Raw genomic sequence first — 17,794 nt, 5'->3', positions numbered from 1 at the left:
TCTGCATCAGAATCCTCATAAGGAGAATATGGGCCTTCCTGAGGGTGTGAAATATCTGAGTCATCCGAGGAATAGTCTGTAGAAACAGGTTCCTGGGGTTCAGTCCTAGGCCTCTTATCTGGAGGGGGTTGAGAGGCCCTGTCTGGGTGAGGTTGGGATCCCCTGATCAAAGAAATGAGATCCTCAGCCAGGCTGAGCATTTGGGAACTAGAGGTAGGCCTGTGTGAGGGAGTTTTAGCAGGTAAGGCCTTAGAAGCTTTAGCTGCTTTAGCCCTGGAGAAAGCCTTGATAGACATAGATGCAGGGGGTCTAGCAGCCCCAAGTGCAGGGGTAGATATGTCTAAAGGAATAGTATCTGACAAATCCTGGGTGCCTGCTTCTGTAGGGGTAATTTCAGTAGCAGATTCAGCCATGCTCTGTGAGGCCTCAGCTATCGGAGGCATGCTTTCGGCCTAAGTAAGAACCGAGGACTCGGTTTCAGCCAAAACCGAGACACTCGCGGTTGGCCTAACCGTGGTTTCAGCCGAAACAGCGGACCGTGAGTGTCGGTCCTTTTCCTTGCGCTTTTTAGCTAATTGTGTAGTCGGAGTCTGCGACGGCATTTTGTATGCAAAAGCGGGACCAAAAAACTCCTCTGCAAACTCCGACCGACGTCTAAGTGTCCGTCGGTTGAAGGAAGCACAGGCTAAACAAGCTGATATGTCGTGGTCCGAGCCTAAACAAGGAAGACAGTAAGAGTGGAAATCCTTATGAGGTATTTGTTTCCCACAAGTTAAACAATTATTTACTTTGTCTGACATCGGCTGAGGCAAGAAAGAGTCCCCAACGGGGTACTTAGCTTTTTAGAAGTCTTTGGTAGTAGAAATCTCTGGATCTGACCGACCGGCACTTGCGAACAGCTTCTGCTTCGGGCACCGCACAGCAAGAAAGACTGAGGAAAATGGCGTTGGCTGATGCCTTTATACCACAGCAGCTATGACGTCGGGTGAAGTGCGACATCAGCCGAGGCCAGACCCAGACTTTGGAATCCGGCCGACCGAAGGGCTGCCTGAGGCAGGACAACCCATATGTTAGGACTGCAGATGCATCCTTGAAGGACATCAGCAAAAACTAGACAGAGGGTAGTCAAAGTCTAGAAAAAATAATTTTAGAAGTTGAAAAACCTGAAAAACTCACAAATAATCTCCTACAATAGCTCGAGAGTGGAACCTGCATCTGTTCACAATGGTGGCAAATGAGATCTGAGGCAATGGGGATAAAGTAGGACATTATGGGTAGAGGGAGGAGCTCAAGAGATGGATCTGAAGTCTGGTACATGCAGCTGAGTCAGATCTGAAGATTGGATCTGAACCCATTCATTGAGGAAGAATGAAGATCATCCCATCTCTGCTGTTCATTTGCATTCTTCCTCAACTGATGGGTTCAGATTTGAGACTCGGATCTGACTCAGCTGCTTCTACCAGATCATCAAAACCATTCCCCACCAACCTAACATACCTCAGATTTAGTTTGCTGCACCTAGGAATAAAGGGACAACCTATAACCTAAATTAACAAAGGTAGAAAGGATGATGAAAGCTAGAGTTCAAACAAGGAACACAGGTTCCTGTACAACTCTTAGATCTTTTCAGAAGCAAAGTATGGGGCAGCAGGGCGGAAAGTTGAGGAAGTATGAAAATGGACAACACAGGTGGAAAGTTGTGATGAGTATATAACTTTTTTATCTGATGCTGTCCTTTTCATTCATTCCTCAACTCATGGGACAGAGTCCCCAACTACTGGAACCTTGGGTGGCCCTCATCAAAGGATATTCTGGAATAAAGCAGAGCCAAAGGCAGCTCTGTCCCTGGAACTCAAATCTAATTTGTAATTAATGAGCAATAAAAGTGTGAGAATTAGTACAAGTTGTAGCTGCACAAGTGTCATCTAAGAAAGCCCTTGACCAAAAGGCAGAACAGACTGCCATAGATCTCATGGAATGAGATCTAGTAGGCTTAGGCATGGATAAACCATTTTTTAACCAAAGACAAAGGAGATGCATTCAGTTAACCATTTGGCTAGTGTAACTTTGGAAAGTGGTTTGCCCTGTTTGTTAGGGGACAAGGAAAGAAACAATTGGTCAGTTTTCCTGAGGTCTTTGGTTCTGTGAAGATAAAAGTGAAGTTGTCTATGCACATCCAAAAGATGGAGCATATAATCTCTCCTATTTGAGAAATTTGGAAAGAAGACTCATAGATTAATGACCTGCTGTATGTCGGACTCAGAAGCTACCTTAGGCAAGAAAGATAGGGTTGGTTCACAAAGACAGCCTGTCTTTGTGAAAAAATAGGTAAGGAGGTTTAGATGATAGGGCATGGAGTTCAGATACTCATCTAGATAATGTTATGTTGATCAGAAAAATGTTTTTCCAAGAAAAAGTTTAAAATCAGCCTTGGCTGAAAGTTCAAAGGGAGTCTGGGTTAAGCCTGAAGCATAATAGATAAATCCCAAGGAGGAGTAGGATCCTTTAACGGAGGTCTAAGTAAAAAAAGTTCCCTTGAGAAAGCCTTTACATAGTTTAGAAGAAGCTAAAGTAGAGTTATTTTTGGTCATGTGGAAATTAAAAATTGCAACCAACTGAACTTTAGTAGTTGAAAAACTAGCCCTTCATTGAAAATTGAAGCTAAAATTTCCACTATAGATGGCACAGGTGCTGAAAAAGGATCCAGGTCTTTGTTAAGGGCCCAGAAAACAAATCTCTTCTATCTACTTTTGTAAATCCTTCAAACAGAAGCTTTTTGAGAAGACAACAAGATACAACAGACTGGGGAGGAGAGTCTGGCTGTATACCAATTAATGAACTTAGAGAAACCATACGGTTAGTTTGAGGTCTGTTATGTTTGGATAAGTCACACCTGTCTGGTGAGACAGGAGGTCTGGGGTGGGATCCAGTATCCAAGGTGGATGCAGAAGGTGAGGCCAGAGGAAGGGGAACCAAATCTGATGAGGCCAGAAGGGTGCAATGAGCATAACTGTGCTCTTCAACCATAAGGCTTTCTATAGAAATTTGGGAATGAGAGGTAACAGTGTGGCAGCATAAAGGAGACTGAAGGGCCAGTTGTGGACTACAGCATCTCTTTGCGACTCCCCTGCTGGAGAGATCAGGGCAAAGAACTTATAGGTTCATAGGCAGGTTCTAGGCTATTGGCCCTAGGGCCTATACAAGCCTAGCCAAAGGTACCCTGGCTTTCGCCACCCAAGAAAATTATTTTCCTGTGCCACTGTCGAGCAGAGCCACAGAAGTGATCTCCGGGGTGAATTTCCTATCTCCCATCCAATCATCAAGATTTTTCTTGAAGAGTGCTAATGAGCAGCTTTGTTTGATATAGATAGGTAGTTTGTTCCAGAGTATGGGAAATCTCTGGGACAGGAATCTATCCCTCCAGCATGTTCTGTTTATTGTGGTGACGAGGTTTAGGTCCCTAGAGCGTGTAGCTTGTAGGGATTGGGATTTCTTTAAGTGGAGCATGTCTAAAAGCTCTGGGTTTGACATAGCTTTGTGTGTTAGGCAGAGATCGTCTCTGAGTAGGCGATATGCAATGGAGTAAAGCTGCAGTTTTTTGAGACGGTCTGCATAGGGCATCTCTTTGAGGCCGGTAATCCTCTTTGTGAGGTATTTCTGTGGCCTTTCCAGTTGTTGTAGATGTCTTGTGAGGTACATACCAAAAGGGGCATTGTACTCTATAATGGGTCTAATGAGTGACGAGTAGAGGAGAACAATGACCTCTTTTTCCTGGATGAGAAACCTTTTGTGATGAGGTGTGCCACATAGAAGGATTTCCTGACTACTGTGGCGATGTGATTATCAAAGGAGAGACTACTGTCCACCTGTGTCCCAAGGTCTCTTATCACACTTTTGGTGTTAAGTAGACTACCACCTATGTGGTAGTTCATGGGTACTGAGTTTTTACCAAAAAGAATGACAATGCACTTTTTGGCATTGAGCTTGAGGCCATGGCTTTGACATCAGGCATCTGTCTCAGCAAGGTCCTTTTGTAGGATGTCCACATCTTTTGGAGTTTTGATTATGGCTCCTAGTTTGCAGTCATCTGTGAACTTTGTTAGCCAAAGACCTTCTGTGTTGGCCTGTACTTCAGAGAAGTAGATACCAAACAGGAGAGGACCCAGGACTGAACCCTGTGGTACTCCACTTGTCACTGGTCTGAAGCTGGATTTGGAGACTGCTACTTTCACAGTGTGGGTTCTGTCAGTGAGCCAGATGGCAACTCATCTTGTGACATAGGGATTTATACCTAGTTTAGTGAGTTTATCTATAATTCCAGAGTGGGGGATGGTGTCAAAAGCCTTGGCGAGATCTAGATAGGCTGTGTAAACCACCTTACCCTCATCTACGACTTTGTTGACTGCTTCAAAGAAGTCTATCAGGTTTAGGAGACATGATCTGCCTTTTACAAACCCAAACTGGGTGGGGTCCTGAGTTTGGAGATTACCAATGTCATTGTTTATATGTTCCATGATGATACGCTCCATAGCCTTGCAGACCAGGCTCGTTAGGCTAATGGGGCAGTAGTTTCCAGGGTCTGTCATGGCTCCCCCTTTGTGGAGTGGGATAACTGCCGCTGTGCGCCATTCAGTGGGCACATAGCCTGAGGTGAGGCTATGATTGAACATGGTACTTAGGTGGGGTGCCAGTTCGTTCTGTAGTTCATGTAGAACACAGCCTGGGTTATCGTCAGGTCCCATGGATGCTGTGTTCTTGGCTTTGGATAGTGTGTTTTTTACCTGTGCAGCTGTGATTACAGGAACTTTGCATTCTTCTGGTATAGAGATGGGCCCTTTAGGGGATGACAGAGGGGTAAAGTTAGCACTGAACCTATCTGCCAGGATGTTGGCAATATCCATTGAGTCTGTATATTTAATGCCATTACTGCACTTGTTGTTGAGGGGAGACACAAACAGACCACAGCATGGCCAGCCCCCATTGATGGAAAATCCTCTCCGCCACTTGGACTTTGACAGACCACTGGTGAGGCATCAGAATGGACCTGCTTAGATTGTCCACAAGCACGTTAGATTTCCCCAGAGTGTGCATTGCTGACAGAAAGTGACCAGAAGAGATCGCCCATTGCCACACTCTCACTGCTTCTCAGCAAAGTAGATAAGCTCTTGTTCCTTCCTGTTTGTCGATGTACCAGACCACTGACATATTGTCTGTCTGAATGGCAATTTTCCCAGATGGGAGAGCATCTTGAAAGGCCTGCAAAAGTAAGAGAACTGCTCTGGTTTCCAGAACATTGATATGCATCTTGGCCTCTTCAGGGGGACCATGCACCTTGGACTGTCCTTCCCAAGTAGTGCCCCCCACCCCAGTTGGGAGGCATTCATGGCCACTGAGGTCATGGGCAGAGGAAGATCCAATGGATGACCTTCCGAGAATTAATTTGAAAGAATCCACCAGAGAAGGTACCTTTTGCATGCCTGTATGACATTAACTGGAGAAGTTAAGGGATGCTGAAGAATGAACTACTAAATTGATAGCATCCACTGAAGTATTTGCATGTAAAACCTGGCCAGAGGAACAAAGGTAATAGCCACTGACATGGATCCCATGGCTTGTAAAATTAATTGTGCTGGACAAGAATATTTTTTTATTATTCTCCTGACCTAGTATCAAAGTGTCTGAATTCGAATAGAGGGAAGAGAGGCTATCTGACTGACTGTGTCTACACTAGCACGTATGAACTCCAGAATCTGGGTAGACACGAGTTGTGATTTGTTGTAAGTGACCATGATGCCTTAATGGATGCAAAACTGGAGCAACTAGTCCCTTGCCTGTAGGAGTCAAAGTCTGGTTAGGGCAGTTAGAAGCCAGTCATCTATGTATGGACACGCACTGAATCCCAAAAGTCTCAGGTGAGCTGCTACCCTGCCATGCATTTGTTGAACACGTTGGGGGCTGTAATTACACCAAAGGTAGTGCCCTGAACTGGTAATGACTGGCTCCCAGCCAGAAGAACAGATATCTTCTGGAGCACCTGTTCATTTTGATGTGATAGTCTGCATCTTGAAGATCTATAGAGCATATCCAGTCATCCTTTCACAGTAGTGGCAAAATGGAATGAACTGTAACCATCCAAAACTTTGAATATTATATGTACTGATTTAATTTACTGAGCTACCTAATAGGTCTTTCAAGTCCTTTGTCTTTTTTGGCACCAAAAAGAGAATCTTGAGTAGGTTCCAGATCCTCTCTGGTCTGGGTGGATGTTCTGGATGACTTTTTTTCCTAGCAGATTTTTTATTTCTAGAGCCACTGCTTCCCTGTGATTGGGTGGAACATCAGGGATTCTTTTCACATTGTTTGGTTGGGTTCAGGAAAATGGTACAGTAGAACTTCTGGATATGATTCTCTACACCTAGGAATCTTTTGTTATAGATAGCCAGGCTCTCTGATGCAGAGGCAAATGTCCCCCAACTGGCTCCAGAGGGAAACAATCTGGCCTCCCTTCAGGAGCCCTGGTAAGGCTTATCTGAGAAGGAATCCCTGAAGCCCTGGTTCTGCAGACCACCTCTGCCACAAGGATGGTGTCTTCCATTCAAGTTACCCCATATGCCTCTGGGGCAAGTGTCTCCACATGAGTCTTGAAAAGAACCCTGGGATTTGCAAAATTAGAAGTTATGTACTTATCATAACTTGGCATCTGTGCTGTCCATTCTCATTCTTCCTCACTGATGGGTTACGTATCTGATTCAGCCACATTTCCAAGACACGGATCCAAGTCTCGAGGTCCTCCCTCTTACCATAATGCATTACACCATCCCCAATCCCTCAGATCAAGTTTGCTTCTCTACTGCCTATAGAGTTTTAGAAACAGGGCAGATACAAAAATGGATGAGGCTCAAACCTGGAACGTGAGGGTTCCCAGATCATCCAAAGATCTCCTAGAAGTGACAAGGCCAGGGGTTGGCAGGGAGGGAAGGTGAGGAAGAATGAAAATGGACAATACAGATGCCAAGTTATGGTAAGTACATAACTTCTTAATCTGATTTTGTCTTTTTCATTCTTCCTCACTGATGGGTCAGAGTCCCCAGCTATGTAACTCTTGGGAGGCCCTCAAGGAAGGATATGCAGGAGCACTGTTGAACTAAAGGAATCCCTCAAAGTCCAATTTGTAATATGTGGCAAAGGTATGAGTCTTTGACCAAGTGGCTGCAGTACACATATCATCAATTGAAGCTATGAAAGAAAAAGCAGATGAGGCAGCCATAGATCTGTTAAGAGTGGGATCTAGGAGGATAAGGCAATTCCAAATCTCTCCGAGTATAAATCAGTGAAATACAATCAGTATTCCATTTGGCCAAAGTAATTGTGGAAACTGCTTGATCTAAATGGTTAGGTGAGAAAGATACAAACAGTTAATCAGAATTCCTGCACTTTTGTGTTCTGTGAAAATAAAAATATAGTTGTCTATGAACATCAAAAATATGCAGCATATATTCACCTTTATTAGTAAAGTTGGGAAAGAAGACTGGTAATTGAACTGATTGGTTAATGTTAGGTTTCCATGACCACTATAGGCATAAAGAAAGGGTTCATCCATAGAGATACCCTATCTTATGGAAAACAATAGAGGCCCAGAAGATAAGACATGGAGTTCAGAAACTCTTTTTGCTGAAGTAATAGCAACCAAAAATATCATTTTCCAAGAAAGAAACTTCATGTCACAATTGTCTGCTGGTTCAAATGGTTTCTGAGTCATCCCTTGGAGTGCCAATATGAGATCCCAAGGGGAAGAGGGGTCTTTTATGGGGGGGGGGGGCAATCTAAGGAGAAAGATTATTTTCATAAAGGCATAACCTGGAAGTTGACAAAGATAAGGATTAATTTCCATTCTGAAAATTCATTATGGCAGCTAGCTGCAGCTTGATAGTAGAAAATCTAGTTCCTTCTTTAAAAAGAGTACTGAGAAAAAGAAGGATGGCTGAAGTAGGTGCTGAAAAAGGATCAATGCTTTCTTTAGAAACCTATATCGAAAAATCTTTTCCACTTGCTTTTGTGGACTTTCTTAGTTAACACCTTCTAGGAAGCCAAAATAATGTCACGGAGTGGGAAGCCGAGCCTGGACCATCTATCACTAAGTGAGAAATCATGCAGTCACTTGAGAGCATAGAGACTGGGATGCTGGAATTTTGACATGTGAGATAGGAGATCCTGAGTGGGCACCAGTATCCATGGAGGATATTTGAGGTGAGACCAAAGGAAGGGGAACCATACTTGACAAGGCCAAAAGGGGGCAATTAGTATGACTAAGCTCTTCACCCTTCTTGCTTTCTGTAGAAATTTCAGGATCCATGGTAGAGGATAAGTATAGAGGAGACCCAGGGTCCAATCATGGATCAAAGCACCCCTCAGTGACTCCCCTGGAGCAGGGATCAGAGCAAAATATTTGCTGCACTTGTTGTTGAGGGGAGAGGCAAACAGGTTGCAGCAAGGCTGGCCCCAATGGCTGAAAATCATGTTCACTACTGATTGGTTGAGGGACCACTCATGTGGAATCAGAATGGACCTGCTGAGTCTGTCTGCCAGCACATTGGTTTTCCCTGGTATATGTGTTGCAACTAGAAAGCGGTCTGAAGAGATCACCTATTCCCAGACCCTCATGGCCTGTCTGCACAGTGGGTATGAACAGGTTCCTCCTTGTTTGTTGATGTACCAGACTACTGACATGTTGTGCATATGGAATGCAATAGTCCCTAGAGGAAGAATATCCTGAAAGGCTTGGAACATTAGAAGGACTGCTCTTATCTCGAGGACATTGATATTCAGCTTGGTCTCCAGGGGGAACCATGTGCCTTGGACTATCTCTCCCTTGTAAATCCCCCACCACAACTGGGAAGCATCCATGATCACTGTGGCTTCTGGAGGGGGGAGAGAATGGTCTTAGGTACCCTGTTTTCCTTTGCACCAAAAAGAAGCAGGAGTAAGTTCTGAATCTTATTTGTTCAGTTGGGACCTGTTGGATGCCTCTTTTTTGTAGCAGCTTTTGAAATTCTTTATCTGCGAACTCCCTCTGACTGGGTGGAACATCAGGGAGTTTCCTCCTGGGTCCCAGAGGTGGAAGGGAAAAGGAAATGTAATAACCTATTGATATTATATTTAGCACCCAAGTGTTGTTTTAAGATTTGTCCAGGCTTCTAGGTGTAGGGAGAGATGACCCCTGACTGCCTCCAGAGATGGACAGTCAGGCAGTGCTTCAGGAGTGCTGATAGGGCCTGTCAGAGAAGGAGTCTCTGAAGCCCTGGTTTTGCGGAGCCCCTCTGCCTCTGGGGTTATTGTTACCATTGAAACCTCTCCCTCTGCCTCTGAAGGAAGTGTCACCATACAGGTCTTGGAATGGTCCCTGAGACTTCCAGAACCAAGTTTTCTTCCCTCTTACTGGTTTCTAGAAATGGTCCTCTGAGGGGTAGAGAACTTGATCCCCACGGTAGACAGGATCTTTCCTTCCTGCTCACTGCAGGTTAGCATTTCTTTCACTGATGGGCCAAACAAGAAAGAGTCATTGAAGGGGGCATTAACAAAGGATGCCTTGAAGGGTTCCGCAAAGTTGCAAAGCTTCACCCAGGCATGTCTCCTAATAGCTATGCCTGTACCAGCTGCTCTTGAGGTAGCATCTGCTGTATGGGAGATCAACCTCATCAAGGAATTGGCAATAGATGATAGAGTAGCCTGTTGGGGAGAGACCTTCTTAAGGTCGTCCTCTGACATGGTCTCATCAAGAGAATTTGAGAGCTCCTTGATCAAATCTCTTTGCAGACGGGTAAAGTGTGCCAGGTAATTTAACAATCTCAATGCAAAAGTGGCTGAAGCATCCATGTGCCTTCTGGATGTCCATCGCTCTGGACTCTTTGTTCAGTGGATGGACAGTGGAGCTTTGCTTGGGCAGCTCCTTTTTTGTAGCTGCTGCCACAACAATGGCATCAACCGGAACACTCTTACTCCAGTGAGATCATTCTGAAGGGGGTCTGAATAATTTGGCCAGGCATTTAGGGATGGGTTCTACAGTGTCTGGCTCCTTCCAAGCCTGGTGGGAAACTATGTCTATAAGTTCATCTGCCGGGGGGGAGGGATCACCCAAGATATAGATGGGCCCACCCTGAAAGCCTCCAGGAACACAAACTCTTCAGAAGATGGAGGTTGGGAAGACCAGCCATCCTTCTGTTTAAAGAAATCCAAGATGTCTCTGAAGGAGACATCATCAGCTGGTGATTGAGCAGATCCATCTCCCTTCTCAGAGTCAGTGTCTTCTGTGAAGGACTCCATCGGGGAGTCTATGTGCCTCCTCTTGCACATCTTCTTCTACGGGATCTCTTCTGTGGAGTGTTCAGGGGAGGTGTCAGAAGAAAGGGGCATTTCCTTAGAGGGATAAATGTTGAAGCTACTCTGGATAGGCTGACCTAGGGTAGGAATGATGGGCTGAGTGCTTGAACCCGATGAATGGCTGAGGGAAGGATCCGAGATGTGAAAGAATGGATCTCTATGTTGGCCGTTTATGCAACTTGAAAAGCCAATGGACCTGAAGAAACTCTTTCTCTCCCACTCAGAGCTGAAGTAGATGAAGGGGAGAGAACAGGGCCAACCCAGGATCCAAGGTCTCCAAAAGGAATCGGATCCAAGATGTCGAGTACTAAGGAACCAAGAAGAAGGAATAGATCTAACAAAGTTGGAGCTGAACCCATCCCTCAGACCCAGCACCAACCTTGTAGATCTGACACTCACTCTGATCCAACGAGATCAAGTAGGGCTGGTCAGGGAAATAGTCGGAGATGAGGAAGGGTATATCCTTGGATCCAATGCCAATTCTCTTAGGTATGTAGGATCCTTGGGCTCTGAATCTGCAGGTTGGATTGGAGAAGGAGTCTGTAAGGAATGGGTCAGTGCACTCATGGATACGAGAGGGGATGGAGCTGGTAAGATCCCTCATCTGGATCTGAGCTTTAAGAAACTTCCTTGTCATCCTTTTCATATTGGCTTCTGTCAAGCTTCTAGAAGATCTGAACAAGCTGAGGCAGTGGGTCTGAATGTTTTTTTTTTTTTTTTTTTTTAAGGAGGAGCCCGAAAACCTGCTTTTAGGACAAACCCAGTAGTATGGCTCCTCATGGTCAGACCCAAGATTGTGGAATCCGACATAGTGGTAGAGGCAATGGAAGAGTTGACACAGTAATGGTCCCCTTTGGATCTGAGGGGTCCTGTGGATCTGACTGAGGAGTGGTCTTGCTCAGATCTGGGGAAGTAAAATCTGAGAGTGTCTGACTTTTTCATACAGCTCTGATGACACCCGTGGAGATGCTGAGAGGGCTCATCTTTTTGATTCCTCAGAACCAGAAAGTTTGGAGGGGGTTTGAGCCACAGAAGAAAAAGGAGACAAAACTTAGCTTAGTGCACTGATCTAAGAGGGATCATGGATTGAAGGAGGTGCATACCTCACAAGAAACATTGAGGTGATGAGGTGACCTGGTCCCAAGCAGCAGGTGCACTTCTTGTGGGCATCCAAATTAGGGATTTTATGCCCACAAGAACATCTTTTAAATCCTGTAGGTTTGTCAGACATAATACAGAGCAAGCAGGAACGGTTTGTAGCAAAGGTACAACCAAACACACACACCACACACACACACACACATACACACATACACACACAAAGAAAAAACGTTTGCTCTCTATTATTTTAAAGAATATATATATATATATATGTGTGTGTGTGTGTGTATATATATATATGTGTGTGTGTGTATATATATATATATATATATATATATATATAAAATTTAAGCTTGAAAGTGCCAACGGACACCACAAAGGGAAAGAAAAAACACAGCTGGCCTTGGAGAAAGAGAAAAAAATCCCTAATACCAGTGAGAGGTAAAAATTAGAGGGAGGATATATAACAGCAAATAAGTAGATTTAGAAGTTAAATATTAAAGATTAAACTTAGCTCTAAAGTTTTTCTATTAATTATCACTCGAGACTCTGGAAGCCGAGTCTGGTTGCAATGGTGGTAAATTAAATCTGAGGGATTGGGGATGGTGTAGTGCATTATGGGGAAGAGGGAGGACCTTGAGACTCAGATTCAAGCCTTGGAAATGCAGCTGAGTTGGATTCAAGGGTTGGATTTGTAATCCATTAGTGAGGAAGAATGAAAAGGACAACATCAGATCCACATTTTTATACTTCCTCGTTCATTTCTTGAGAAAATTCTTTGAGGGGTTGAAAATGTATCCCCATAGTAGACAGGGTCTTTCCCTCTTGCTCACATCTAGAGACCATGTCTTATACCTTGGGGCCAAACAAGGAAGATCCACCAAAAGGTGCATTGAAGAATGATGACTTAAAGGGCTCCACAAAATTGCATAATCACATCCAGGCATGTCTCCTAATGGCTATCCCTGAACCAGTGGATTGGAGGGTGGCCAGTAGTGAGGAGATTCTACTTAGATCCTCAGCAGACATGGACCGAGAAAGAGATTTGGAAAGCTCTTTGGTCAAATTTCTTTACAACCTTGTAAAATGTGCCAGATAATTCAGTCACCTGAGGGCAAAGGTTGCTGAAGCATATATGTACTTAACAAATCTATCCAAAACCCTTGACTGTCTGTTTGGGGGATGGACAGAAGAACTCTCCCCGGGATTCATAAAGCTTGCGCCAGATGCAGGCGTAGCGGTGGCGTTCTAACACTAAATATGGCCGCCGAGCGATCCAGGTACAAGCTGTTCCCACGTGCACTGCTTGCGTACGCTATGCCCGCACAACTCCCGGGCCCTGTATGCTAATTACCCCATGTGCAGCAGTGTAGCATGCAAATGAAGGTATGTAGTGATCCATGAAGTGGTGCAGGCATAGTGTAAACATGCAGAAATGTAAACTGGAGAAAACGGTTTACATTTTTGCAAACATAAAATCGGAGCCATGACAGCCTACCAAACACATGTATTATATTGTTAATATATGCCAACGACTAAATATATAGCCATTGGCATAAAAAATGTACAAAATATAAAATTAACATGTAATATATATAGTCGCACTATCGCGACATGGAAGCGCAGGGCAGCGGCGCACAAAGGGGATCACAAGGAAAATATAAAAATATAGAATAAAACTGCAATGTAACACATATCACAATTTCCCCATAATAGTCAATGGCAGGCATGCTACACCATACTATGGCACAAGGGTTGCTAAGGGGCTGGCACAGTGTTATGCGTGGTAGCTAGAAATGTTATAACACCGAGGTGTGCCCTTGAGATAAAGATGACATCAAGACAGGGGTGTGCATCTGGAGTATTTCTCCCCGGGCCTCCGCTGAAAACAGGCTCTATGGAACCTAGTCGGACTTTCCCGGTCAACAAATGTTAAATAAATAAAATAAATAAAAATAAAAAGACAGGGGTGTGTCACCATTGCTGTAAGCACATTGGAGCATTGCTAAACCAGTTTGCCCCTAACTAGGCAAAGCTGCAGGATAGGGGTGTGTTGAACTGGCCATAGCTTTGCTTAGCTGAGAGTACACAAGGTAACTGAGTATGCATGTGAACGGAGATGAAAACACTCGTAAACCCGGTAAATGGGTTTGCGCGGCGCACACTGCAGCTGAAACAGGAAGAATATAGGAAAGAAATAAGGAAATGCTGCAGCAGGGAAACTGGAGTACAAATGACTAATTAACACCTATGAGCCTACAGTGGGCCATTGACAACAGCTAACAAGGCTGCAAGCAGCTACCTGAAGAACAGGAAAGGGGAGGGGGCTGTACTGCAAAGAAAACAGTAAAGTGTCAAAGCAGAACAAAGCCGATTTGCAGTATATCAGCTACAAGACACATTTTGCCATGACTGGGTAGGGAAAGTACAAAACAAGAAAGACGGCAGGTGGATGCATGCCTGATAATGGGAAAGGATCCAGGTTTAAAAGTGAATTAAAGGGCAACAGATTAATCAAGACAGGCAAGCATATCTCCACAGTAAAGGCCCCACACTTGCAGTACTCATTGTAAAACACATAATTAAGACACTCTGCAGCTGGAATAGCTCATACACACCCAATGACATCAGCAGCATCCATAGCACAATAGTATAAAGTGTGAAAGCACCTCACACACATTTGTGTATTCCCATACACTCTGCACCAGTGGTGTATACAGACGGGGAACTTTTAGTATGTACATGTTAGGGGCTGCCATAGCTTTGAACCACCAGCATGTGTTGGAGACTGAAGGTGGTGTGAAGGATGATGCACACGACCACTTCAGACACCAGAGGAGGAGGAGAGAGTTCAGACCCAGGGTAACCCACCAGGGGCTACATGATCTAGAGATAGTAGAGCATTACAGGGTGGACAGGGACATTCTACAGCAACTTGTAGAGCTGTGCCGGCCATGCCTCAGAGCCAGAACAAACAGAAGAGAACCCATCCCAGTGGATACAAAGGTATGTGTAAGCCTGAGAATACTAGCTACAGGTACCTTTCAAAGACCAACTGGGGATACCATGGGGATCTCACAGGTATCAGCATCCAGGGTACTACACCAGTTCCTGGATGCCATGTTACCACATGCCAATGAGCACATATACTTCCCCTGAAAGGAGGAGTTGACCAGCAATATGCGTCTCTTCCACCATGTGGCAGAATACCCAGAGGTACTGAGTGCAATAGACTGCATGCACATACACATCAAGTCACCACCCGGTGAGCAGGGTAGGCACTACATAAACCGCAAGGGATACCCCTCCATCAACTGCTAGGTTGTGTGCAATGCCCAGGGCATTATTATGGATGTGTGTGTGCTGGCAGCCCTGGAAGCTATCATGACTCCCACATCTGGCATGTCTCACAGCTGTATCAGTTTTTTGCCAGGGGGACATCCCAAATGGCCACCTGGTGGGGGATGCTGGCTATGCACTGGAACCGTGGATGATGACTCCCATCAGAAATGCACACACACACCCATGAATAATGAGGCACACGCACAAACCAGAATCATTATAGAGCATGTGTTTGGGATGCTGAAATCACAGTTCCATTGCTTGGACATATCTGATGCAGCCTTGCAGTACTCACCAGGTACGTGTGAATACATCTTCATAGTATGTGCCATGCTACACAACATGATCCTGTGGAAACAGCTGCAGCAAGGACAGAATGGTGAAGGTCCTCACAGCCCACCACCATTGCCAAGGGCCCCACAGGCACAGAGGTACTCAGACCACAAACACCCGGAGCCAGCCCCAGTAGGCAGACGGAGGCATGCCCAGTATGCCCATGCCTTGGCAAGGAGGGAACGTATAGCGCACACACTGACAGTGTAGGTACCTAGGGACTGACACCTTTCTCCACCTGCACACACAGTAAAAATGGATGGCGCACACACACACACACACACAAGACTGGCTGTAAATTATGTATAGGCAGTCTACTGTGTGCATCCAACATAGGCAGCCCTCAACTATTGCACACACAACTGCCATTGGCACAAGGTAAGTCAACACCTGAACAGTAAGTTAAGCTATCAGCATGTGCTGATACTGTATGTATAGGTTCATAGGTAGGTACTTGGCCAACTGCCAGAGGCCATTCATAAGCCTAGCCAAAATGTGTCAGCTTTTGCCACCCCATTGATTCATTAACTGTCCCTCTGTGGAGCAGAGCCAATGGCAGGATCCCTGGGGTGCATCTACTGTTCCCCATCCACTCTTCAAAGTTTCTCTTGCAGAGTGTTAGTGAGGGGCTCTGTATAATGTAGTTAGGGATGTTGTTCCAAAGTATGGGGAGTGTCTGTGACAGAAATCCATCCCTCCAGCATCTTCCAGTTATTGTTGTGGCAAGGTTCAGCTCACTACAGTGTGTGGCTTACTGTGACATGGATTCCCATAGGTGGAGCATATCCATTAAGCCTGAGTTCGACATGGCTGTGTTGGCCAGCAGAGGTCATCTCTGGGTAAACGAGATGCCACTGAGTAAAGCGGGAGTTTATTCAGTCTGGCTGCATAGGGCATATGTTTGAGGCCAGTAATCCCCTTGGCAAGGTACATTTGTGGACCTTCCAGCTGTTGGAAGTGTCTTCTGAGGTACATCCCAAATAGGTTATTATACCCTATGATGGGACTGATGAGTGATAAGTAAAGGGGCACTATAACCCCAGTATGTCTAGATGGGAACCTTTTAGTAATCAGATGGCCTACATCAAAGGATGTCCTAACTACTTTGGAGATATAATCATCAAAGGGGAGATCACTATCTACCTTAGTCCCCAGATACCCCATTACCTCGTCCATATTAAAGTGGCTGCCACTTATATGTTAATATGTGGGTGCTTAATATTCCACAATGGAATGACCATGCAGTTAGTGGCACTTGGCTGGAGGCCAAGATGTTGACAGCCAGTGTCGGTCACTGTGAGGCCCCTTGAGGGATGTCTGTGTCAGCTGGACTATCAATCATGGCTCCCAGTTCGCAGTCATTGCCAAACATGGTCTGCCGTAGTCCACCTGTGTTTGCCTGTACCTCTGAGAAGTATATGCCAAACAGTAGGGCTCCTAGGACTGAGTCCTGTGGGACACCAGTCATGACTGGTCAAGAGTTGGACCTGGAGATCGCTATTTGTACCATGTGGGTTCTGTGTGTAAGCCCGTTGGCAACCCAACCTGTGATGTATGGGTGTATGTACAGGCTGTTGTGTTTATCAATAATACCTGAGTGGGGCATGGTGTCAAAAGCTTTGGTGAGGTCCAGATAGTATGTGTGAACCACCTCTCCCATCATCTAACGTCTTGGTGACTGTATGTAAGACGTCAAACAGGTTCAGTAGGCATGAACTGCACTCAACCAAGCTAACCTGGGTTGGGTCACGTGTTCGGAGGTTACCAATGTCTTTGTTAATGAGTGCCATGAGGATGCGATCCATACCATTGCAGACCAGGCTAGTCAAGCTTATGGGATGGTAGTTACCATGGTCAGTTGTGATTCCACCTTGATGGAGTGGAATAATCGTTGCCACGCGCCATTGTATGGGGATGTAGCCTGTGGAGAGGCTGAGGTTGGAAAGCTTAATTAGGTGGGGGAGGTCAGGTTGTCTTGTACAGTTTGCAAGATGCAGTCTGGGACAACATCTGCCGCCATTGATGCTGTGTTCTGCTGTTAGAGAGGGCCATTTCCACCTATGCGTCTCTGAAGAGTGGGATACTGTACCTTTTGGGTAGTGTTGAGGGCTCTTTAGAGGGTGAAGTATGCACTGAAATTATCTGCAAGGATGTTGGCGATATCAGTAGGGTCAGCATATTTTGTGCTATATTTCATTGGCACAGTGCAAATCTGTGTGTTACCACTTAGATCCTTGACATAGCCAAAGAAGGCTTTGTGGTTATCTTTCAAATCCTTGCATATTTTCCTGCTGATGTTAGCCTTGGATGATGTCATGAGGGACCTACATATCATACTAATAGTGGTCACAGATGTCTGTCCTTCATGAGATTTGCTGTTTTCTGGAACACTGTCCTACTTCTGTAGTATAGCCTGTTTATTGCAGAGGTCCACCAGACTGGTGTCCTTGTCTAGGAGGAGTGAGTCTTGGTTTACCAGTGATGGCACGGTCCATGCATCCATGTAGGTGCTTATAGATTGCACTTGTAAATCTGTCTGTATCTTGAGCAGTGTTTCCCCTTAGGGTGGGGGCTGCGAAACCCCCCTCCCCTGTCACTAGTAGTGTAAATTTAGCTGTAGGAAAGGTATACACTGTGGTTT

The sequence above is a fragment of the Protopterus annectens genome, chromosome 11.part0 (assembly GCF_019279795.1).
Source record: "Protopterus annectens isolate FY-2018-M chromosome 11.part0, PAN1.0, whole genome shotgun sequence".
Lineage (NCBI taxonomy): Eukaryota > Metazoa > Chordata > Ceratodontiformes > Protopteridae > Protopterus > Protopterus annectens.
The sequence above is the reverse complement of the archived record's forward strand: the minus strand, read 5'-3'. Positions refer to the sequence as shown.